Genomic DNA, 27500 nt, shown 5'->3' on the forward strand with positions numbered 1-27500 from the left:
TTCGGCTTAAAAACATCTTCTGCGCGTGGCGACTTTTACCATCAGCTGTTATCGCCCGCACGTCAAAATACTGGGGATTTATGCGCCTCCGCCTCTCAATTTCACGTGTCATAACGTGCTGGTGATTTGGCAAAGGAATGAATATACACAGGCATTTAGGATTTGGGGAATTAGCGCCAAGATTCTCGGGTTTTCACTCTGAGCTCAGCAAGGTAATAAATTTCATTCGGTTATGCGCGTGTCCTGTGCACTCCGAAGGCGCTGTTAAAACTTACCTTCAGTCTTCAACTCTAAAATATATAATTTTACACACATTCACACAAATTCCACATACACACAAACACGCGCATATATATATATATATAGGTATATAGACATATATGAACAAAGGTTACAGACACGAAGGAAAATTAAAACAACTGAGAGTCTATAAGTGCTTTCGTCTTACTACCAAGACATGACCACAGCAACTTTCAATTTTTGCCGTGCTGTACCTTTGTACTAAGTATAATTCTCAAGCTTTCACCTTATTCGTGATTTTAAATCAAACATACATACACACACACACACACACACACACACACATATATATATATATATATATATATATATATATATATATATATATATAAAACTGAATCGCAAAATTAGGAACGTGATGAACAAATAAATAAAGGCAACCCCCGCTGCAAGACCTTTCGAATTCTTGTCCTTTACTAAGACTTTATATATTCAACAAACGTATACAAGAAAATGACCATACAAAAACTGAACTCCAAAAGCAAACCGATGAGTGAAGTTATCCACGAGTTGAAAAAGATCCCCAGAAGGCAGAGGGAAGAAAAGGTCCTCTTATAGTGAGGCAATAAGAAACAAAAAGAAGAAGAATGTTAATGGTCGAGAATAATTGGCCGTGACGGTGGAATGGGCGTGTGTGTTTTAATGGAAGGGGGGTAGGGGGTGGGGGAGAAGGCATCAGAAGAAAGATGAAAATTACCCTCTCATCCTGGTCTTCCAGCGGCTCCTCTCCCACCCGACCCCCACCCCATTTGCACGTACCCATCCTGTAATGCCCATATCCTGAATTACACAGTTACTGTGCTTCTTCGCCAATTACCTCTCTCCTTCATCCGTTACGGTGAGATTGTCGTGGGAGGAAGAAGGCGCTTTCTACGAGATGTTGTGCATCCCATCCGAGTAGGAATCAGTGGGAATACACACGTCAATTACATATGTGAATATTACAACACACCAATTCAGTATAGAGTGAAAATAATAAAATAGTTTTAAAAAGCAAAATAAAATTAAACAAAACAACTCCAAAAAGACACAGGTACAATATATATATCTATATATATATATATAATATATATATATATATATATATATATATGTGTGTGTGTGTGTGTGTGTGTGTGTGTGTGTGTGTGGGTGGGTGGATGGGTGGGTGTGTGGGTTTTTGCGCGCGCGCGCGCACATAAATTTGACTTTATGAGAAGTTTAGAAACGATGCCTCATTCATAAGGAGAGCAAGGTAGGCGATTATTATGCTCCGGGCACTGGTGTACGTTACCGTGCTCTATCAAGCATGATACAGAAACATAGCTTATGAAATATACTACAGAATTCAGCAGAAAGGAGGGGACAGGACAAAGGTGAGGGCAACCATGAAGGTTGAAAAATGAGACAAAAGTGACGGCAGTAATAACACGAACAGCGACAATAATAACCTTTCAAATATTAGCCACAACAGAAGCAGAATCGATACGTTGTTTACCGGAGCAATATGAGCACTGATTAAACGGCCTCCCGTAAACAACGCAATGGTAAACAACCAATCAAAACATCTCTCTCTCTCTCTCTCTCTCTCTCTCTCTTCTCTCCAATTATCTCGCTAACCTCCCCTTCTGGCCATAACAGACGGGGGACAACCTAAAATGCGATTTGTTAACGTCAGACCTGTGAATGAGAGCCGACTCTCTCTCGTGCTTCAACGGCAAACAATTTGTAAGTGATAAATGGATTGTTTGTTTTCTTTCATTCACAAACCATTATCATTACCTTTCATAAATACGTATATGGAGTGTAGTGTGCGTGCGTGTTTGTGTATGGCTGTGTATATATATATTTATAGTCCCACAACGATGAAGAAATCTTACATCAATTCATTCTTTATTCACTGATATATATATACATATTCATTCATTCAGCCCATATTATATAGTTTCATTTATAAATCAAGCACTATGCAAGCCATTGCTTGTTGCGTGCATACTCGAACCAAAATGCATAGTTCAGACATGCACAGAAATCGCAAAAAAAAAAAACACACATTTTATATCTCTCCTTCAAAAAAGTAATATATTATAAGAATGGAATATATTAGCTGACATGAACCATTTCAGAAATTTATTATTATTATTATTATTATTATTATTATTATAGAAAAGGTTTCCACAGACGGAGGCAAAGTAAAAAGAATATAGTTAAATAAAAGAAACAAAGGCCATAAACTATTCCACAAAAAATACCCTGCTATCCAAAAAGAGGACAAAGGGTATGCCCGTAATAATCAGTAAACTTAAAAGAACCATCACACATTGTGAAAAACTGGGCACAAACGAACTGTCAATAAAAATAGAGGAAAAAGACAATACACCTATAAACTTTATGTGAAAAAAAGTAATAAGTGTATGTTGTGATAAAGAAGAGGTTAAAAATAAAAACATAGGGTAAGGAAAAATTAATAAGTAAAAATTCATGTATATCTTAGTTTTACCAGACCACTGAGCTGATTAACAGCTCTCCTAGGGCTGGCCCGAAAGATTAGCTATTTTGACGTGGCTAGGAACCAATTGGTTACCTAGCAACCGGACCTACAACTTATTGTGGGATCCGCACCACATTATATCGAGAAGTGAATTTCTATCACCAGAAATAAATCCTCTAATTCCGCGTTGGCCGAGCCGAGAATCAAACTTCGGACCACCAGATTGGTAGCCGAGCGCGAAATCCACTCGTCCAACGAACAACTAAATTAATGAGTAATCAGAAGGTATTGTGAAAAACAGTAGGCAAAGAACACCGCCGATAATAATTACGAGAAAAGACCTAACAAAAAGAGGATTATCATCTTAGCGGACTTCGGATGAAGTATAAAACAAACAGATGAACAAACTAATCCTCGGTGAATTTAATGAACATAGCTTAATGAAGTGGTGTGTGTTAGAGAGAGAGAGAGAGAGATTTTTTCCTCTAGGAGACGTATTTGTACAGGAAAGCTTATGGAAAATGGACCGAGCTTAATGAAATGATGAGAGAGAGAGAGAGAGAGAGAGAGAGAGAGAGAGAGGAGAGAGAAGAATTTTCCTCAAGGAGACGTATTTATAAATTAGGTCATCCAAACTGCCCTTTCAATAACCTGCAATTTTTCAACACTGCATTGACTTACAATTTAAAAAAGTAATTTATTCGATAATCAGTGAAAAAAAAGATATGAAAAAAATCTATCGACCCAAATGAAAAATTAAAAGAAAGCTCTTGAACATTACAGGAAAGGAATAGAATTTACAATATTTTATTAAAAAAAAAAAAAAAAAAAAAAAAAAACATCCGCCGCAAAATCGGCATTCTAAAAGAATAAACAAGCAGACATCCTGCACTTCCTTGAAGGAATCAAATAAACACGAGGGACATCCGTCCAAATTTCCACCAAGCTAAAACGCCCGATCACCACCAAACTACTACACCGTCAGATTTGTCACATGAGTCGAACACTCCCGGCACCAAATTCAAGGAGGGAAAAAAGGGGGGGAGGGGCCCCCCCCCCACAAGCAAAAAAAAAAAAAAGAAAAAAAGGCCAAGCTGAAGGAAGACGTGACCCTTTTCGAGGAAGGGCGAGGCACCAACAGCATGTGGGATTGATATTTATTAAGGGGAAGGGAGGGAGGGAGGGAGAGGGAAGGAGGAGGGGGTGGATTACGCAGGGGGTGTATGTTACACTTGTGCATTATATGCTCGGCATACAAGCCGAGAGCAGGCTCGCTCGCTCTTCTCTCTCTCTCTCTCTCTCTCTCTCTCTCTCTTCTCTCTCTCTCTCTCTCTCCAACAATTCGTGGAAGTCCCTTAAAGGAGTCCAGATATGTGGGTGCGTCGACCGCCAAATATAAAGGAAAACTGTCATTACGGAGCCTGACAAAAAGTTGCACGTATGTATATATAACAAAGAGAATGAGAAATAAATAGATAAATAAAAAAAAAAGAAGATCCAATGCCGAAAATGGAGCAGAAATATTAAGTTCTCAAACCCAGTTTGCTTCATCAAGCCAGAGGACGGCGGACTGGTGGTGGAGGTGTTGGTATTGGAGGAGGAGGAGGAGCAGGAAATCAAATAAAACGGACGGAGGTGGAAAAACTGGGACGTGCGAGACAGAAAAGGAGAGACGGCCAGATCTAACATAAATGGATTCCCTCAAAACATGCGTAAACTTTGAAAGAAAGATTAACATATTTACGAACGCAGAATGTATATATATATATATATATATATATATATATATATATATATATATATATATATAGAAAGATAGATAGATAGATAGATAGATCGATAGGATAGATAGATAGATAGATATAGATAAATATAAATATAAAAAATATATATATACACACACACACCACACACACACACATATATTTATATATTATATATATATATATTTATTATATATATATATAGTATAATTATAATACATATACGTAATATATAATGCATAATGACCAGCTATAATCAAATAACTCTCAGGTACTTCATTCACTGTTTATTACTATCAAATAATGTATTCTTCGTCAACTGAAGCAAAACATATTCTGAGTACATGATGCCCCATCGGATGGACATCCTATCCTAATCTTTGTAGCTCCTTGTAACTCAACAGAGATTGAACCCCTTTTACGCCCGGGATCAAACCAAGTTCCCTCACTGAAGAGCGGCTGTTATCAAGCACACGAAAGCTCCTTTTTTGAGGTACCTTATGGGATATCAATGAAAAACACCAAAAGCTAAATTCGAAACATGGATAATAGAGATCATATGGAAAGAGAAGTGGAAATACCAAGTAATACGGGTTATTTTGGTATAAAACATCTACGTTTTATTTAGAAACTGAACAATATATTTTTCATTTTTATCAGGCCTAACGCAGTTAATTTAATTCGTTAATTACATTAAGTATAAGGCACTGGCGGCTAATTGTCTTCCTCATTATTATTATAATTGGTATTGTTATTAATTATTATGAATGCCACCTGCCATTTGCCAGTAAAAAATGCAAGACGTTGTAAAACAGGGTGTTATCTTGAAAAATGTTTAACTTTTAATTCACTATATTCGATTATGTAATAGAAAATGACGCATCACTGAGATATACAAATACGCATGACGAAGTAGTAAACAGACTTGTAATGGCGCGCCATAACATCGCTAAAGGCCATGAAGCGTGAATGGACGAAATTGCCAACTTAACTGAAGAATCACCCTATTTTAAGAGCACCCCTGACAGGAATAACAAAAACCATAACAATAACACAAGCGATTCCACAGCCACCACACCAGCATGCCGTGCCATGCCATGCATTTGTGGTAAGAGCCTCTCAAGCATCCAATTACTTTCGAGAAGAGACACGTTTCTCAAGAGGAAAAAAAAAAAAAAGAAAAAAAAAAAAAAAAGTTTGAGCGCGACAGAGACGAGAGATCCACCCACATCTCTGCTGCCCTCAACAAAAGACTCAAAGCTTTCAAAAAGAAGAAGAAGAAGAAGAAGAAGAAGAAGAAGAAGAAGAAAACAGAAAAACAAACGAGGGCAATAATAAATTGGGCTGGGGGTCGGGCATGGATGGAGGAGGAGGAGGAGGAGGAGGTGTGGTTTGAGGGCATCCACGCTGACCCCGCCTTATAAGGTGCCAGTTGATATTGGGCACCAGTACCACCTTCGCCTTCTTCTTCCTTTGCTCTCTTCGCTTCTCGATCTTTTTGGCTAAATTCCACGAATGAATCACTTCGAAGACAGTTCTTTTAAAGTGAGGTGGGCGTAACAGCCTCCATCGAACGTGTGTTTGTGTGTGTGTGTTTGTGCGCCTGATGACTGCGTTTGTTGCGCGTGGACAGTGTGGGACGATGTGACGAAAGACGAAGCCTAAGAAAGAAGGAATATGCTGATGTAAACATACAATAAAATTAAACAAATTTTATTACAATTCTTGAAGAAAAATGCAATGAAATGAATGCAACAGGAAATATAACGAGAGAGAGAGAGAGAGAGAGAGAGAGAGAGAGAGAACAGTGATTACATTTCCACAGCATGATGAGAGCAGAAACACTCGCTTAGCAACTGGAGACATGCGCCATGTGTGTGTATACAAAGACGTTTTCTTCTCTTTTACGATTCGATACCACATCAAAAGAGAGTCACTCTTTGCCTGGTTTGTACAACTCTCTTTTCCTGGTCTGTACAATCAAGTTCTTTTAAGCGTAAGCCAGCCAGCGCGTATGCGCATAAACTTAAACATGCGCTCATACCCTTAAAGCCAGGCATTTAGCCAATAACATGTATAAAAACGCCATATCTTTTGGAAACTTTTTAAAAATAAAAAATGAAAAATAATCATCCACAGAAACTTTCAAAGCCACTCTTTTCGGAAAGATATTAAAAACAACACAGCACAAATAACTATCATCAGACAGTCAGTGAAGCCACGATTAATCCTACACTAATAACCGATACCACCGCCATAATGTGCACGTAATAAATACATATTAATTGACAGCTACCCTGACGAGAAAATATGGGCTTTGCCAAATAACATGCCCTACTAACGGCGGCAGTCGGTGGTCCACACCCTGCCCCCTGAACTTCCTCTCTAAGGCAGCGAAATCTAAGACAGCCATACCATAAATTGCTTACTGCTCTTTATATATATATATATATATATATATATATATATATTATATATATATATATAATCTAAGGCAGCCACAACCATAAATTGCATACTGCTCTTTTGTATATATATATATTATATATATATATATATATATAGATATATATATATATATATATATACTCACACACACACACATATATATACATATATATATATATATATATATATTATATATAATATATATATATATACATATATTATAGTATATATATATATAATATAAATACATATATATAGTATATATATATATATATATATGTATGATATATATGATATATATGTGTATATATATATATATATACTATATATATATATATATATATATATGTATGTATATATATACAATATATATATCAGCTTCTAAAGAGGCAATGTATAAAAAAAAGCACTTCCAATTGAATCACATTTTCAAATTACGATAAATAACAACTAAAACGCCATCGCAGGTAACCGCGTTTTCTGGATAACAGAGATGGGCGATCCACAATGGCGTGCACGCAGCCTACATGCCGTCAGCAATTCTGAGGAACGCGATCGCTCCAAGGTAGAACTGCATATGGGATTGCCTTCAATACTTATAAGGAACAGATTTGGCTCTTCGTGACTTGTGGCTCTGAATAATCAGTTGCTCCCAGTGGGCGTTTTTACATACATAAGGTATAAACAAGATTCTCATATAAGCCGTTAACTACAAGCGGAGACACTGCACCTTTTTCTTATAGGCCTACTTAAATCATGCATACATTGCTAGCTTTAGAAGATAACGAACGAACTTGTTTACAGACAAACAGGCATAAACATTTATACAGATGCTTCTCGTAGAATGCCAATAAGTAAGAATCTGCGGCTTAGTTTTCCCAAGTATATAAATACGTACATTTTCATATAGTACCGTTAATTACAAGCGGAGACTAGTTTTTGCAAGTATATAAATACGTACATCTTCATATCGTACTGGTACTTAGTGGGTAGCAATCAAGTGTATATCTATACATTTCTAGCATTCAACATTCTGTTATTTCTGTACTTGAAATAAACATTCGTTTAGACACAAATCTACATCTTCATTTCAAACGTTCGTTCCCATGACTCGCTTCCCTGACCACGAGCTCAAATAACAACTAGCTTAATAATGAGTACTTTTATAAAAACAGTCTTAATTACGTCTGTCAAGAACCTTCAAGTAACTTTCATTATCGAAATTAACTTACTGGGACGAGGAATTAGTGATATCTGTAAACGTCATAAGTAAAAATTAGTTGACAAAAAACCACAAACAACACACGTCACACCATTGCCTGTCAACCAAACTGTGTTGATACAATTATTCAACGTAATTCAACATAAAAAGGATATTACATTAGCGTATCTTCAAACGTAGTACTTTGGCCAATTCACACAACAATATTATTAAACTTCACGGGGCCTAAAGAATGATAAATCAAATTACTTTGGCAATCATTCAAAATTTAATATTCTACCAACACAATTATAAAAACAGAAATACTATAATAAAAGACTATCAACTGAACGTTATAGAAAAATATTACGACTCGATTCCCCGGAAAACAAATATACAACTACAAAGACGATTAATTCAACTCCATTTGGCAAATGCTGAGTAACCGATTATACCAAAAGGGACAAACACAAACAATTCAACAACTCAATCCTCGTAATAAAAAATACGATTATTACATTTAATGAGGCCAAGGCTTCCTTCCAGTCCACACGACTGGACCTGCATGGAGCGTGAGATCCCGAAATCCCAATCTCGTCCTTGAGGCGAGCTAAGGTACAAGCACTCAAGTTCTGACTTACCACCCAGGGACTGGAAACCGGGACTATAAACCAGATGACCCTTGACACACTTAATGCACCGCTGGTAACCGATGATCGGCTTACCTGAAAGGAGAGGAAGACACTCATTAGCAACGGATATCTTTAATTAGAAGGCCGGGGAAAAACGACAAGGTGTAAAAACGCTTTCAGTTTATCTACTTGGCAAATTTTCAAGCAACGAGAGAGTAATAAAAAATAATAAAAATATTCATAAATAAAAGAGACGGCGAACAGAAATAAATAAGAAGCTTCTCCAGCTCATAGTTGAGAAATAATCAAATACGCAAGGAGCTTCAAAAACATTATCTACACGGTTAGGTAGAACCTTCTCTCTCTCTCTCTCTCTCTCTCTCTCTCTCTCTCTCTCTCTCTCTCTCTCTCTATTATATATATATATATAGATATATATATATATATATACATATATATATACACACACACACACACACAACACACACCACACCACACACATATATATATATATATATATATATATATTATATATATATATATATATAACTTCTTAAATGTCTGCATTTTCCTATTCACAAAAACTAGTGCGTGCTATTTGCTTTTACGAAGTAACATCGCACAAATACTTCATCTGTTGAGACGACATGTACCAAAGTCTTTCATTTCTTGAACCACTTTCATTGTTTTTAATGACATGCATTGCCCTTTTCTTGTTCAAACGTGATTTTGTTCCTTAGTTGTTTTATATATCTTGAAAAAGGAATCTGTTGGAGCCTATCTTTATCGAAGCCAAGTCAAAAAGGAATTCAAATCTCTACCCACGATATACCTTGATCCCCTTTCCTTCAGATTAATAAACTGTAACCCCGCCCCCTCTCTCTGTTTTTGCATATAAAGGCCTGTCGACTTCTTTTATATTCATTGTGAACTTAAAAATGTAGAATATACTACGAAAGTACTTGTTCCAAGTCCCTGTTTCACTTCCATTTCTACCGTGGATTTAAGGATATTCTCAAGTACGTGTTCCTTCGAACTACATTCAATATCTTTTACTGTATCTGTTTGCTTTGTTCATGACCGAGCATCCTATGATGTCGACGCATGTTTTCTAAGTTGATGACCTTTTAAATCCCTCCAGCTGAATGAATGTTCAGTGTGAATAGCGAAATAATTTAAAGCGTGTTCCAAGTTCGCCTCACACTGAGTTCTATCGGCGTGAAAGCCCGACACAAGGCCAGGAAATATTTACTGAAACTGAAGGGTAAAGGTATCACGGAGCCGCAGGTGGACTCGCCTGTTAAAACTTCAAGCATTCAACGAAGATGAATCGACATAGCCTCGCGATATTCTGCTGCATGACCCTCTTCTGATCAGCGGTTTATCAAACGGGACATCGGAGAAGGAGCCAAGGTAATGAAAGAAAAACACTCAATTTGTGTGACACACACACACACACACACGGGGGGGGGGGGGGGGGGGATAGAGAGAGAATTTACTTCTACGTACACAACTCTATGTACCACAATGGGTCAACACGAGAGAGAGAGAGAGAGAGAGAGAGAGAGAGAGAGAGAGAGAGAGAGAGAGAGAGAGGACGGACACATGTCTATCACAGCAATATCGCCCTGCACTCTCCACAAGCACTTAGCCAACACACCCTTTAAAAAAACAGAAAGAGAAAAAAAATGTACTTTAGATGATAAATCACTCCGTGGCACCCAGGCATAACCAATCCTGGGCCACTGCTCGCCCTCTCTGGCAAACTAAGGGTATCGTGTGACGCACTCGCTCACAACGATTAGCTGTATCCGATGGCATACTTAAGGAGAGCGATGGTTCAATGCTTGAACTCTTAATAGCAGATGGAATTAAGAGGAGCGAAGGCGCCCATTGAGAGAGACACTGACGAGAGGGAAGGAGGACTGAAGGCCACCACTGTCACGGATCAGGGGGATCGATTGCGTTGAAAAATTTGGAAGGCTTCTTTTCTTACCTGTTGATTTATTTGTGCATTATTCTGCCCAATACCAGGGGAAGGGAAATGCTTGGTTATAATGCTATATCGTTACTAGAAACCGGGGGAAGGGGGTTGCTTGGTTATGGCATAACCGGGGGAAGGGGTTATTTGCTTGGTTTAATGCTATAACGGTGGGAAGGGGGAATTGCTTAGGGGTATAATGCTATAACGGGGGATTATAACGGGGGAGGGGGATTGCTTAGTTATATTGCTATATACCGGAGGAAGGGTGAATACTTGGTTATAATACTAACTGGGGGAAGGGGGGAATGTTTGGTTATAATGCTATACCGGGGGACGGGGGAATGCTTGGTTATAATGCTATACCGGGGGGAACGGGGAATGCTTGGTTAAGGATCTCCTCTGTGTGGATTCGGACACGAAGAATATGAAATTTAGGCCAAAGGCCAAGCGCTTGGATGCATGAGGTCATTCAGCGTTAAAAGGGAAATTGAGATTAAAAAGGTTTTAAAGGGGTAGCAGGAGGAAATTCCTGTTGCATTATGAAACAATTGTTAGGAGAGGTTGGAAAATAAGATGGAGGAAAGAGAATATGAACGGAGGTACAGTAAAAAAATTAAAGGAGCCTAAGGGGATGGTACAAAACTTTGGGTAATGCCCACAATGCACCGCGTGAGGTGCAATGACGATACTACCCCCTACGGAATAGGGGGGTTATTCGCCATAACTTGCTGCATTTCTTACTGAGAGCGATGACGTAAGAGTTAGATACAAGGTGCTTTAATGAACTGAGAGAGAGAGAGAGAGAGAGAGAGAGAGAGAGAGAGAGAGAGAGAGAGAACCTGATAAAAGCGTGAGTACATTACATTTGATGAGAGGAGAATTTAGTTTCAAAAGCATGGTCTAAACAGGAAATCTATTTTGATGAAAATGAGTGAGGGAAATGATTAACACTATGATGTTATAATAATGATTAATGCAAAGTTCTGAGAGAGAGAGAGAGAGAGAGAGAGAGAGAGAGAGAGAGAGAGAGAGAGAGAGAGAGAGAGTCACAACGCTAATGAAGTAATGACCTAAAGATACCGAATGGCAGAGTTTTCTAAAGCGAAACCTAAAGCAAGAAGTGAAGATGGAAAAATTAATAGGAGTTGAAGACTGAAACAAGGGTGGGGGGGGGGGGTGGGGGGGAGAGAAGAGAGAGAGAAAGAAAGAGCTAAATAATGATAAAATAAACACGGTAAACGTACGAAACCAATGAATGACATGAAAGAAAAATGAAGAATAAAGAAACTGGTAAAGAGAAAAATGAAGAACTGAAATAAGAAAAAAGAAAAAATGAAGACACTTGAAGGATACCGACGACGAATAAGGGAAAGTTCGAAGCGAACAATGAAAAGATGAAAAATCAAGAAAATGAAGAACGAAGACGCAAGGGAAGTGAGGGAGAAAACAAAGAAGAAATAATAAAAGAAGCGGGAAGTGCATCTTGGTACTCAACTGGGCCACTTATCTCCCATGCCCGCATTCCCCAACCTACTTTACCTCTCCTGAGCCGTGAGGAGGAGGAGGAGGAGGAGGAGGAGGAGGAGGAGGAGGAGAGCCGTGTCCTCCTCTACCCACCCCCTCTACATGGACTCGTTGTTCAATTTGTTTAGAGAACGTATTGTCCAATTTGTATACTTCACAATTATCTCATCCTTTGCTCTGCTCTAACGATGAAAGCTATCTGGGCTATTTTTTTTTTTTTTTTTTTGGGGGGGGGGGGGCTAAATCAGTTATTGTTTATTGTTCACGTATTTGGCTATACTTTTACTTGCTTGTGTTAAAGTAAGTAGGTGCAACTTGTATCTGCGTATGCATTTTGGTAGCCTTTATGTAATGGTTAAATGTACTATGTTTGTTTCTGAGTGTGTGGTTTTTAGTAATGCTTGAGTATTTGTTACTTGTGCTTTAGTATTTTTGATTCATGTACATCACATCTCGATAGTTAATTGTTATGCATTTGCTCACTGCTTGTCTTTTTTTCTTCTCTCTCCATGGCAAATACACCTAGCAATGACGTCACGCTCAGTAGCTACTATCACGGCAGAATTCCCTTACAAAACTCATTACTGCATCAACTCCTATATTTCCACCTCTGACTACTCATGAAGCATGAGCAAGTGCTGGCATAAGGCGGCCTATAGGAAACATCACAAGCAGCGCACTTATTGATCCATCTGACATGTGACGCAAAGAAATAGATCATCCACCATTTCGGGAGGCAAAAGTTATATCCAGAACAATGGGCGGTTGACCCTGCACCTTTAAGCAATAACCGGTTCGAGATATTATTAGTGCCATCGTTTATTGACAGCGTTAACCGCCTCCGATAAATAGCTGGCACAGATGTCTCACTAAAAAAGCATAAAATAAATAAATACATAAATAAATAAATAACTTAAGTCATGTAAGAGGCCAGGCAAAACAAATATAATTGATGTAAGAGGTCAGGTGAAAAAGAAATAAAATATGTGCAAAAATTCAAAATTATTATAGTCTAGTAAAATATTAATATAATTAAAAAAAAACACGAACTAAGTTAACATTGATGCTATTTACGACACCTAAGGTGAATGACATTAAATTAACTAAGACTTTATAGCGAAATTTTTTATTTAATTGCAAGGTGCGTGTGAGTTCTACCAAGTTTTCCCGTTTTGCTAATCTTTCTTTTCTGAAATATGGATAATCTTCATCCCATGCTTGGTCAGTTAATCAATCAGTTTACACTTGAAAAATTGGAAGTAAGATGTTCTCTCCTTGTTCCAAATGAAATCCTTACTGTTTACGCTTAGTAACCCTCTTTGGTGTTGTTGTTGGATTCAAGTCCTAGTTTAAAATCACGTCTTCAAAGCTTACATACAAAAGTATTCAAACGATCTCCATCGAAGGAAAATGGCCACAATCAGGTCCTTAATAAACAAATAAACAAATAAATAAATAAATCAGCTCACTCTTTTCGCGTAAAACCTTTCCTTCCCTAGAAAAATGGCGAGGGGGATTTTTCTTTTATCACGTAAAAATCTCCCTTCTGCAAGCAAAAAGGTGCTGGAGATTTTTTTCCTCCCTTTTAAAAACCTACCCTTCTGCATAGACCAGCACCCGTCGACAGGGGCTCAGGGGAGCTGTTACGACCACGGTGGCTAATGAGATAACCTGCTTGCGTGCTTATGCGTACGTGCGTTCATGCGCCCCTGACAGCGTGCAGGAATTATAGAAGCTTTATTAAAGCTTAAAGGGGCACACGAGCCACTGGACAAAAAAAAACAAAAAAAAAAAACGACTTAAAACTCCCGACGGGAAGTTGCATTTCACTCACTGCGTTAAACGCTACTCAACTGGACAATTCCAGAATCAACTAGACAATTCCAAATGCCACTGAACAATTCCAGAATCAACTGGACAATTCTAAATTCAACTGGACAATTCCCGATTCAACTGGCAATTCCCGACACCACTAGACAATTCTCGATTCAACTGGCAATTCCCGATTCAACTGAACAATTCCCGATTCCACTGGACAATTCCTGATTCCATAAGACAAATCTCGATTCCAATGGACAATTCCCCATTCCACTGGACAAATCTCGATTCCACTGGACAATTCCCGATTCTACTGGGTAATTCCAACTATACGTGAAAACCCATGTCAAGTTCATTATATCCATTATATAAAATAAAGTAACTGAAAGACTATGAGGCCTGAATAATATTACAGTTGCTATTTTTGACGAATATGATTAAGGTTATTTTTTCACGAAAACGGCGCCTCTGGAAATAAATCTGGACGCAAGGCTTTAAAATTCTTTAACGTATTACGGCGAGGTGAATTAATTAATATCACGAAAAAAATCATTATTCCCCAAGTCACCCACTGATTTTGAGGATCACTGTATACACAGCTTTTTCTCTCTTTCTGTCATAGATACATAAATACATACAGACATATATCATTACTTGTTAAAAACATATTTTTTTCCTACGTATATTTAACATGATTAAATCATTGGGCGATGATAGCTGACATTGTGTCACCGTTTCTATTTTCAACTCTCATCTTAGCGTTGCCACAGCAACCTGGAACTCTACTCTCTCTCTCTCTCTCTCTCTCTCTCTCTCTCTCTCTCTCTCTCTCTCTCTCTCAAACACCTTAAATGCACACAAACACAAAAATCCTACAGACTTCTCTTCCATGACTTCGACCCAATGCAGTCGACTAAATACTTGGTATATAACTCAAATGATACGAAATCGTTCCACAACGCTCTGGAGAAGAAACCGAAATATCTCGCTATCTAACAGAAGCGATTCTTAATGCCATATCAGTGGCTGTGCGAGGAAGCTGTCTGTGAAGGTATGATCACATCCAACAACAGACAGGTGTATATATGGCGGTGACTTTCCAGCGACAGAAAAAAAAAAAACGAAAAATTTCCTAATATAGTGTGACCCGTAATGGTACAGGATTGTAACTGGAAGTAATCTATATACATATATACTTATATATACCAGTTCATAACTAGTTTGAGAGCTGAACCCAATTGTCTTATTCATTAGCCATAGCCATATATATATACACACACACACACACATATATATATATATATATATATATATATATATATATATATATATATATATATATATATATATATATGTGTGTGTGTGTGTGTGTATGTATATAACATATATATATATATGTATATATATATATATATATATATATATCATATATATATATATATATATATATATATATATATATATATATATATATATTCTATCATGCCCGATTACTCTTATGACAAGAAGCGAAAATCACTTGGCCTAAAATTTTCCCACGATAAGACGAAAACAGCCAGACGACATTCCTGAAGGCGCATGCAAGATGAAACATGCAAAATATAATATTTAATTCAACAGCCTTTCGAGAGCGTTCGCTTTAATAGCACTCCCAAAATAAAGGGCAAGGTCTTTAAAAGGTCTCTCTCTCTCTCTCTCTCTCTCTCTCTCTCTCTCTCTCTCTCTCTCTCTTCTCTCTCCCTGAGTGTGGAAACCTCCAGTACATATATGCAAATTGTCACCCTTGATATTTCCTCTTACCTGCTTCTCCTGCAACACCTATATCACACAAACGCACACACACGCACACGCAAACGGAATCGCACGCACACAAAAACATTCACACACACACACACACACACACACGCACATCGCCCTGACTAAACTCTCACGTACCAATCAATACCACATCACGGGTTCTTCCCTTTCTCCCTCGTCAACAATTTCCCCTCACACCTCAAAGTGGCATCCGAGTGTGTGCGTGTGTGTGTGTGTGGGCAAGTCATCCACCCACCCACCACGCAATCTCCTCTACCCCCCACACAACATGTCCTTGGAGAAATGTACAGTGTGATACAATTACCACTTGGCACATAATTGCAGGGTATCAAGGACCAATTCGTTAGTTATCCAGGAAATTTTGCAGGAGAGGCGTGAATGTTCTGAAATTAATCATTGCACAGACGAATGAGGAATTATTATACAGTATACAATGCAGTACAGTGCATATGTATACATACTATGTTAATATATATATATATATATATATGTATATATATATATATATATAGATATATAGATATATAATTATAATTACCGTACATGTGTCATGGCATTTTCCAGGTACCTAAAATAAAACAAGAAAAAGTAGGGAATAGGCTCTACTTAAATCGGGGGGAGGGGGGAAAATGAAGACTGGGGAAATAAACTGGCTCAGAGTAACGGCGAAATATTAAACGCCATAAGTTCTACTTATAACTGCGGCTACACCCAAAGAATTAGGTAAATAAGCCTACCCAAGAATAAGATGTTTCTGTGTCTGGATAAAATTTTGATAGATATTAAGCCTGCGGTAAATGCTGCCTAGTAAGTTATTATTATTATTATTATTATTATTTTTTTTTTTTTTTGCTCTATCACAGTCCTCCAATTCGACTGGGTGGTATATTTATAGTGTGGGGTTCCGGGTTGCATCCTGCCTCCTTAGGAGTCCATCACTTTTCTTACTATGTGTGCCGTTTCTAGGATGACACTCTTCTGCATGAGTCTGGAGCTACTTCAGCCTCTAGTTTTTCTAGATTCCTTTTCAGGGATCTTGGGATCGTGGCCTAGTGCTCCTATGATTATGGGTACGATTTCCACCCTGGCATATCCCATATCCTTCTTATTTCTTTTATTTTCAGATCTTGATACTTATCCATTTTTTCATTTTTTCCCTCTTCTTTCTCTTCAACTCTGGTGTCCCATGGTATTGCGACATTAATGAGTGATACTTTCTTCTGACTTTGTCAATCAACGTCACGTCTGGTCTGCTTTGCACGTATCACCCTATCCGTTCTGATACCATAGTCCCAGAGGATCTTTGCCTGATCGTTTTCTATCACTCCCTCAGGTTGGTGCTCGTACCACTTATTACTGCAAGGTAGCTGATGTTTCTTGCACAAGCTCCAGTGGAGGGCTTTTTGCTACTGAATCATGCCTCTTTTTGTACTGGTTCTGTGCAAGTGCCGGGCATTCACTTGCTATGTGGTTTATGGTTTCATTTTTCGTATTGCACTTCCTACATATGGGAGAGATGTTATTTCCGTCTATCATTCTTTGAACATACCTGGTTCTTAGGGCCTGATCTTGTGCCGCTGTTATCATTCCTTCAGTTTCCTTCTTTAGCTCTCCCCTCTGTAGCCATTGCCAATTGTCATCGCTGGCTAGTTCTTTAGTCTGTCTCATGTATTATTATTATTATTATTATTATTATCATTATTAGGTACAATGACAAACAAATACCCGTATTCGATACGAGGAGGAACACTATAATAGAGAGGTTTGTCTCAATAAAAGTCGACCAGACCTGCATACTGAAATTCAAAACATTATATACGAAGTTTCCACTTTCGTGAAGACAGAAAAGTTACGCTAAGCGATAAAAACAGTCATTAAAGATTACTGAAAGAGAGAAAGATTTGCACCTGACATGAATATTCAAAGCACTTTCGTCGGGACGAAGATCTACGCACAGATCTCAAGTTCAAAGTTTGTTGAGAGTCGAATACATATTCTGGAATATGAAGGAAATGGGCTTTTACTGCCGAAGGCAAGCATGCATTAGCCTTCGGCAGAGAACCACGAGATGGAAAAAAAATCACACACACACACGAAGTTATCGACACTTTCAATTTAAAATCAAGGTGAGTTGTTGTTGTTTTTGATTAAGCTGACCTTGTGTCAGCACGGGCTCTTGCTCACAGAGAAGCCCGTAACGAGGTGAGTACCACGACATGCAAAAAAAAAAAAAAAAAAAAAACACATACATACATACATACACACACGAGGTTATCGAGGCTTTCAACTTGAAATCGAGGTGAGTACCACGGGATGCAAAAAAAAAAGAATAACAAAAAATAAAAAAACACAAAGTTAACGAAACTTCAACTTAAAATCAAAGTGATCAAAGTAATGAAAGTATCACGGCTTTCAGAAAAGAAATCTCATAATGAAAGTATCAGGGCGTTCAAAAGAGAAATCTCACCAAATTACCAGAATAAAACGACAACACCATGACTTTCAATGCGGTAAATCAAATTTCTGAAGGGCTTGCAAATATTGCTACTAACTTATTCAATATATGACAAAAATGTGCAGCAATTCACCGATGAAGATTTTCAAAATATACTATCCAAGTCCTAAAGACTTAAAAAATAAATTTATCAGAAAATGATTAAAAAAAATAATGAAAGGTTTGATACTTTGATCGCATATAAAAATTCCTGTGGCATCACAAATACATCATCAAAGATTGAAAATTATAAAAAATAAATATCAAAAAGAAATTAACTGACACAATCGGTAATTTCGAGTAAGGTTGCGTCTATCATAACTTTCATCAATGTCAAGATTGTCATTGGATTCATCAAAAAAATCAAAAGGGAAAAAGAAATCCCCCCCCCCACTAAAAAAAATCAATAAACAAATTTATAATTAAACTATTAGAGGGCATCTATCGTGCAAATACGCCCTCAAAACTTGTAACCTTTAATCAGCTATGACCCAAAATATCTAATGGTGCCGACAAGACAAAGAATGATTGCTACAGGTTACTTCCGTCGTGTATGACCATCAAAGCTGTCAACAGAGTTTAACATTAAATCAATCACTCGATCACAATAACCTGCTGCTCCGTCGACCGAAGAGTGATACGCGTCTGGCAGACGACATTATCGAACGTTACGAAACAGAGAGAGAGAGAGAGAGAGAGAGAGAGAGAGAGAGAGAGAGAGAGAGACCGTGACGTCACGCTGCGTCGATGACCTTTGTCGCTGTGACAGAAGTTTTCAACGTTTCGATAAATCAATCAGGCCCCGTGACCGGCCTCCTTTCTCCTAATTGCTGCTTGGTATCTGGCGAAGAATTTCATCCTCTCTCTCTCTCTCTCTCTCTCTCTCTCTCTCTCTCTCTCTGTGACAGAAGACATCCTCTTTCCATCTACTCCTATCTGTCAGTCTACCTGCTTTAATCTCCGTGATAAAACATCTTCCTAATATAAATACCCAATACACATATTCCTTAAACATCAGAAATCATATATCGACCAACTCGGCTATCACTTTCTCCTTATATACGATAAACTTTCTCTCTCTCTCTCTCTCTCTCTCCAGAACAGTATCTATTAAGCCCATCCCTTAAAAATACATGTATAAAAAATGATGTAAAGTGAACCGCGTTCATCTTCCCAGTCCCTGGTTTTTTAAAATCCTACACGCCCTCCCACTTCCCTAAATCCTACACGCCCCTCCCCCCCACCACCCCCCCCCCCCCCCCCCCCCCCCCCCCCCCCCCCCCCCCCCCCCCCCCACCCCCCCCCCCCCCCCCCCCCCCCCCCCCCCCCCCCCCCCCCCCCCCCCCCTCCCCCCAGCCTCCCCCAAAAGCCTCTACGCCATCCCATTAACCGTATACTTCCTGGGCCAAGGAAACGAAGGATTCGACCAACCGACAATTTCCGCTTGTGCTGCAGATTGAATGGACAGCTTTTCAAACTGACGATCAAGATTTCCCGATATTTTATCATCACTCAGTATGAGTGATGCAAAAATAAAAGGAAAAAAGTAAAAAATTATGTTTCAGCAACAGCACTTTCCTTATTTTTCATTATCAAACATTCGGTAAATTGAAATTGCTGCTGTATTAACCGTAAATATGATATAACTATTACTATAACTATTCCCATTTAGTAACTATTCAAATGATCCAAACACGGGAATAAAAAAAAATTACATTATAAATCCATGTCAATCTCTCAGAATTCCACTAATCAAACCTCGCTACTCATTCAGGAGTCGAATTACAGAACAGCTTACCAAAAACTAAAAAGAGCACTACTACCAAGAAAGAGATCTCCTCATACATACATCCATACATACATACATACATACACACATCTGATTGGATATATTCTGTTCCTCAAGAAATCAGCAACTGGAAGGAGCGATTTTCTTCAACATTACCTGCACCACGTTTCTCGCTCCAGAAGAAGTGGCTCTGATAGCACTTGATGGGGACAAATCCACAAACCTTCGCTCTTTATCTGGCTTGTGTGACACCGTCACAAAAACCAGAGAGAGAGAGAGAGAGAGAGAGAGACCTAGCAATACTAAACTTATCCAACTTTATGTTGAAGTAAAAGGTCCTCATTATTACTGAAAATGATTAATGGTCAACATATCAAACCTACAATGAAAATAAATAAATCAAACCCACAATATGTTGCGTAAGTCAACAGCTACAGGTAACGAACTACAGAGCGACTAAGGAAAAGGGACAGGAAATCGTTATGACAGAGAGAGAGAGAGAGAGAGAGAGAGTTAACGTGAAATGACATTTGGTGGACGGCTGATGGCAGCGGCCGTCAAGGGAACTCCCCACCCCCCCCCCACCCCTCACAACCCCTATCCTCCGTTCCCTCCCACACATATCTCCATGGGTGGTGGACCCAAAAAAGACCAAGGCAGTAATATATATCGGGTTTCTGACGGAAAGCAGAGAAGGGATGATGATGATGGTGATGATGATGATGATAGGGATGATATCCTGTTGAAACCACCACGTCTGGAGTCCCACTCGGCTGGAGGGTGGCCTGATGGCGGTGAAGGAACTGACACTCAACATATTTTGGGGCGGCTGCAGTTCGAGATATCAGCAAGGACGGACTCCTTGTCTATTATTACCCAACGGCCAAGGTTTTTAATAATAATAATAATAATAATAATAATAATAATAATAATAATAATAATAATAATAATAATAATAATAATAATAAGCTTAATTCAAGATCAAGTCCATGTATAAGTACATTATTCAGATACATCACAATACTGGGTGCAATGTTTAAAAAATGAACTAAACATCTAATAATAATAATAATAATAATAATAATAATAATAATAATAATAATAATAGTGTATATAGCTAAAGTTACTGAAAGTATTTTCAGAAAGACACTCACATGAAGACAGGCAAACTGAATAAAATCGCTGCTGAACTTCATTGTCTTTCACACATATGAAAAACTTAACTATATTCTTAGTAGTAATCTGTTTCGTACAGCTAACACCTGTCAATTTGGATTTCGGACAACTGAATTGTGCGAGTAGTCACCTGCTGCTTCAGACTACTGAAACCTAAACAGTGCATATTAGACAGCTGAATTTTACAGTTTTTTTATAAGTTCAGATAGCTGAAATCTGGGCGTTGTAATATTTCATCAAGCTGCTGAACTCTTGTAACTAGAAATACAGTCTTTCAGGCAGCTGGACACTACAGCTAGCAATCTACTACTTAAGACAGCTGAAATCTTCAAGTCGTTTGCAACACTCTACGGACAGCTGAGATGTTCAAGTAGTTTCCGACCACCTACTATTTAAGACGGCTGGAAACTGCAACTAATCCACAGCCAAGATAAATAAACAGCAGAAATCTAGCCCTACAATGTACAATGTCCAGAGCAAGAATAATGCACTCTACAACAATAATAGTAACCTGTAGAACTGAACAGCTACTACCTGGAACTTAAAACTTAGACCTCCAGATATAATGAAACCAATGGTTGAAATCTCAGACGAATATCTGCAACTTTCAATTTGTTTTTTACAGCCACTGAAGCCTGCAGGACAACGGTTAAGGTTCGGTGGGAGACCTGGCAGTACGAGAGTAACCCCGGTACTTCCGGCCAGAAAAAAAAAAAAAAAAAACAAAAAAAAAAAACAGCTCACGGTCATATAACCCTAAACCGCTCCGTCGTTAATTGCCCCCCTTTTTTTATTTTACTTTTTTTACTGCATTCAAACGAGGGACCTTTCTCCGTCGCTGACATAAACGTCCACTTATTTGTGGCGTTTGGGTGATGTTTTATGAGTCTCGGAGCCTTTCTGTTCAAAACCGTGGTGCTTTTAGGACGCTTATTACGATTATGGGGCGAATAATTAATCGTTCTGAGAGTCACATAGTTTTCATACACTTGTATTTCGTCGACAACGGACACACCAATCGTGCTGTTGATGAGTCAATAAGGAAAGGTATGGAAGCCTGGTACCACCGGGAACCCCGCCCCGACGTTGCAGAGCCCATCAAGCATTTTCTACAAGGGCACTTCCACCGGGAGGTACAAGGAGGACGAACAAGCCCTCAAAAAGAATCATCGAGGAAAACGTCAGCCCCACCGACCCAGACAGAAATATTAAGATGATTATATATTATAAAACGAAGAAGACGAGCAGCCTGGGTGATGAGAAAAAATCCTTCGGCGCCACTGCAGGATCCCTTGAAGAAGACGAGTGTGTCTACCGTTACACATTGCCCCGTCCGAGGATGCCTCGGCAAATACGTCGGTATACCTCCATTGCGTTTCTCCAAGCGAATCTCCTGCCACGCCCAAGAAGGAGCCCATATTCAACCACGCCAGGACTGCTCATAACACACGGATAAGAGAAATTATTTATTATCCCTAATATCCACCATAATCGATCAAACAACGGATCCCGACGTCTGCGCCTCCTAGAAGCCCTCCATATAGGCAAGGAGAAACCAAACTTGAATATCACTCAAGAAAGAAACGTTTCTCCTTCCCACCGCCGCCCGGAGAGCAGCGAGCGAACCCCGTCCTGCTGCAGACGGAATTCCTGACGTTCATCCCCAGGCACGCTACTGTGGCGCTCGCACGAGAGAATCCCCGAGACCTTCGAGGCGAGATCCACGGCTTCGTCAAGACCGGCCCGACCAATGAGAATGCAACTCTAGGTCCGAGCCGCTATAAATACGTTCCGCAAAACTATCTTGCTACACGTCACTTCAACCGACTTCGTCAGAAGATGACCTACGGAGAAGGTCGAAACGTCACGTGATACCAGCTATACCAGCACCAATACCAGCCCTTAAAACCTAAGACGACCCCGGCCCGAACTGGACTACGCCTACGGAATAATACCAGCACTGACGACAACCCCTGCTTGACCTGGACCTGATATCTTGTTTCTAATAAAAAGATTCCTTCAGCATTTATAATTTTTGAAAATTCCAATATGAATATTGGCCAGTTACTCAGAAACATCGCTGAGCCTGAGAAGCGAATTGTAAGGAAAATAGAAAAAAAACAATATATAAAATCAACTCGCTTAATTCTGCCATCCTTTTTTAACAGCATTTGCCTAAAAGAGGGTTCTTCTACCAAAATAATAATAATAATAATAATAATAATAATAATCATTATTATTATTATTATTATTTAATTCTTGGTAACTACGTCGTTTAAGTGTGAAACCAACCAGCAAAACTATACTTCCATATTCATATACAGTATATGTTATATTACACACACACACACACACACATATATATATATATATATATATATATATATATATATATTATATATATATATATAAATGTGTGTGTGTTTTATGTATGTATGTATATTATAAGTTGGACATAATTACCCACTTTATCTGCCCATGAAAAAGATATTATATAATATAGTATACAATATATATATATATATATATATTATATATATATATATATATATAATATTTGTTAAACAACTCACACTGTACAGGTCTATCAAGAGTGCTCAACACAGGACATTCTTTCCCTATCATCCTGATCGATAAGAAGCGGAGGAGGTCCAGACTCGGTATTTCGTGCATAAATCTTGCAAAGTGTTCTGGCATTATCTGGCTGGCGAGCATTTCATTTTTTTTTTTTTTTTTTTTTTTTTTTTTTTTTTTTTTTTTTTTTTTTTTTATTTATGTGATATAGTAACTGACAGATGCCAGGCAGGACTGGCATATGCCAGAGGAAAAAATGCCCGAGCGGTGGACGTGGATTATGTCCGTAATAGCTCTCGCGCTTTTAATTTTCTTATTTTTCTCTTTCTTTTCTTTCTTTTCTTGTCTTTTACTACAGTGCCATAATTAAGCACTTATTATTATTATTATTATTATTGTTATTATCATTATTACTGTATTACTTATTTCGTTGTTACATGCCTATAGACCATCAACCAGGATAATTAAAACAACCCTACGACATATATATATATATATATATATATATATATATATATAATATATATATATATATATATATATATAGATAGATAGATAGATAGATAGATAGACAAAATGGAATAAAGAGACAAGTAAGAACAAAACACGAATAAACATCATCCGGTAACCAAATAAAGTGAAAATGAAAGCGACATTCCAAAATGGGGTAGTTCGTATATCTCACTCAGACTGGGAACCCCAGCACTTCCTTTCTTCCCACGTGGTCCCATTGTCCTCTTCTTTTAAGGAGACGGTGCCCTTATTAGGCGACGTGTCCTTTAAGGGCATGAAATTTCTCCCAACCTCGGACTCACTGACATTTCCCTTGACGTAACAGTTAGCTAAATTAATAAATAATTTATTGCATCAAAAAGGGCCACGGATCTGTCTTAGAGAGTGAGCCCCACCAAAGTCGGGGGTCGTTACCTATGACTAATATTTCTGTGATATTCTCAGTCTTCTGTTTATGTTTTTGACGGTCATCCCCAACGGGCTTGTAGTAAACACGCCGCAAAAGTGGATGGATACATACCGGGTTCATTTGAAAGAACAGAAGGTAATGGGAAATACTGAAAGAAGAGATCCGCCATGAGAAAAGAAAAAATAAATTAACGAGTAAAGAATATATACAAAAAATCACAACTTTAGAATAAACAACCATAAACGATTCGCTGCAACCTCGATCAATCATGTGAGACAACGCTACAACGAAAGTGAAGTAAAAATTAAGCCTGACGATATCATTATCCTTTGGGTAATATTACATGTTCAAATACACACATTATAAAACCATTATACCGGTAGTTCCAAACAGAGCTTCATTTCCAAGAGGCAATATAACGGGAAATTATTTGTCTCCCGAAAGTTCTTAAATAATATCTCTCAAAACATTGAACTTAATAATATAGTTATATATATATATATATATATATATATATATATATATATATATATATATATATATTATATATATACTAACACATACACACACACACACACACCTCAGTACAAAAAATATTGCATTAAAACATCTAAGTACATTAAGTAAAAGACAAAAACTAGGATTAAAGAGAGTAGGAACCATGTACTGAGAAGCCAGGTTGATAATACAGAAAATTTCAACACAGCTATCATTCAAAAAAATATTCTACTATAAATAACCGGTGTTTCGACAAATTTGGAACAAGGTACTGTATATTTGTTATCCCTCACTTACCTACATCTTTACTTCTTGCAAAGGGACTAGACTAAACAATACATGATACTCAAAAAAATTCATAAATTTACTTTAATACTTTTATACTAACACATGGCATTTAAATGTAAAGGCAATGTTTACAAGCATACACCATTCAAGTTGAAACTCAAAATACTGTTCATCTGCAATGAAATTCTTAACTCACATTCATAAACCTTCCATCACTCAGCTAATAACATGTGACATAACATACTTTCACTTCAGCAATAACCAGTCCCCAAGATGCCCTGATACGAAGCACCTTTCAGTTTTTCTAAGAGTCCACTAATCACGTGCCAGGTTACCAATTCTCCCTGAACCATAACATACTAAAAATCATGACTATATCATATCTCAATGCACATTGCATCTACAAAACATCTACAGTACTGCAAGAGCTCTTTTACCAAAGCATTCTATCCTTACTCCTGAACATTTTACAAATAATATCACAGGAAATTATGTCTCCTAAAACATTTTGCAGATAACATCACAATAAATTATTTGTCTCCAAAAACATTTTACAAATATCACAGGAAATTATTTGTCTCCTAAACCATTTTATAAATATCACAGAAATTATCTCCTAAAACATTGTATAAAAAATATAACAGAATTTATGTCTCCCAGAACATTTTATAAATAATATAACAAGAATTCGTGACTCCCAAAACATTTTACAAAAATAATATGAATTTATGTCTCCCAGAACATTTTATAAATAATATAACAAGAATTCGTGTCTCCCAAAACATTTTACAAATAATATAACAGGAATTTGTCTCCCAGAAAATTTTATAAATAATATAACAAGAATTCGTGTCTCCCAAAACATTTTACAAATAATATAACAGGAATTCATGTCTCCCAAAACATTTTACAAATAATACCACAGGAAAGTATTTGCCTCCCAAAACACTGTATAAACAATCTTACGAGGGAATAATGCATCTGGGAAGCTATTTCTTACTAATTCATCAACGTCTGCTCCACTATAATTACGGTAATCGGCTTCAGCGTCAGATTCAACAAACAAGTCCAGCAAAAAGTGCGAGGAATAAATCCTGCCTGAGACACGACCCTCCATTCAATGTTCCTTGATGTTATGCTCGGGTGCGCGTTAAAATATACACCAAATTGTAAGCTCGCAAATCAATCTATTCCTCAATGGACAATGGCGTTTCACAGGTACATTTTTCACAGGTCCGTGGACAAAAGGTCGTAAATCGTGTGCAGGAATAAAAATTTACATAAAATGGCACCGAGCAATTTGCTCATGGAGGCTAGGTGATGTGGCACGTTCTTATAGTTAGAAGTTCTAAGTGCCAATTTTATAGCTGCCAAGAGTACAAAAAAATTAAGAAAATTAGCGAAATGGACATTTAAAGTTACCAGAAGTTTTAAGGACCTTTCTCTCTCTCTCTCTCTCTCTCTCTCTCTCTCTCTCTCTCTCTCTCTCTCTCTCTCTCTCACACACACACACACACAAAACACGCCGTTTTCGCTTCTATAAAGATGCTGGGGGAAGGAGAGATGGCAGGAAAGGAATTGAAGAAAAAAACAGATTAGGGCTGGATCCAATAACGTCCCATTAAGACAAAGAGTCCCTGCGTATCCTTCGTTAACAGGCTGTTCGAAGGAACAAGAGACCGTGCTGTTACAAAGCCAGCTTAATCTAACAACAACCGGTATCCTTCGGTTAAATGGCATCCTATAGTTCCCGAGAGACAGCCATGTTTATTACTATTCCACGTAGGAGGCCGCCGAGCAA

The 27500-nt window shown here is 38.0% G+C and overlaps 1 protein-coding gene and 1 long non-coding RNA gene across 2 annotated transcripts in view; both read right to left on the reverse strand.

Moving 5' to 3' along the window:
- The window catches only part of LOC135202352 (uncharacterized), a 101271-nt gene extending 92364 nt beyond the window's left edge, over positions 1 to 8907 (reverse strand). Inside the window, exon 1 of the long non-coding RNA XR_010311720.1 lies at positions 8824 to 8907. This is a non-coding gene — a long non-coding RNA (uncharacterized LOC135202352). The remainder of the gene's footprint in view (positions 1 to 8823) is intronic.
- LOC135202350 (rho-related GTP-binding protein RhoU-like) overlaps positions 1 to 27500 on the reverse strand; it is a 252203-nt gene that overhangs the window by 114902 nt on the left and 109801 nt on the right. The window lies entirely within an intron of this gene.

Source organism: Macrobrachium nipponense, chromosome 30 (assembly GCF_015104395.2).
Source record: "Macrobrachium nipponense isolate FS-2020 chromosome 30, ASM1510439v2, whole genome shotgun sequence".
Lineage (NCBI taxonomy): Eukaryota > Metazoa > Arthropoda > Malacostraca > Decapoda > Palaemonidae > Macrobrachium > Macrobrachium nipponense.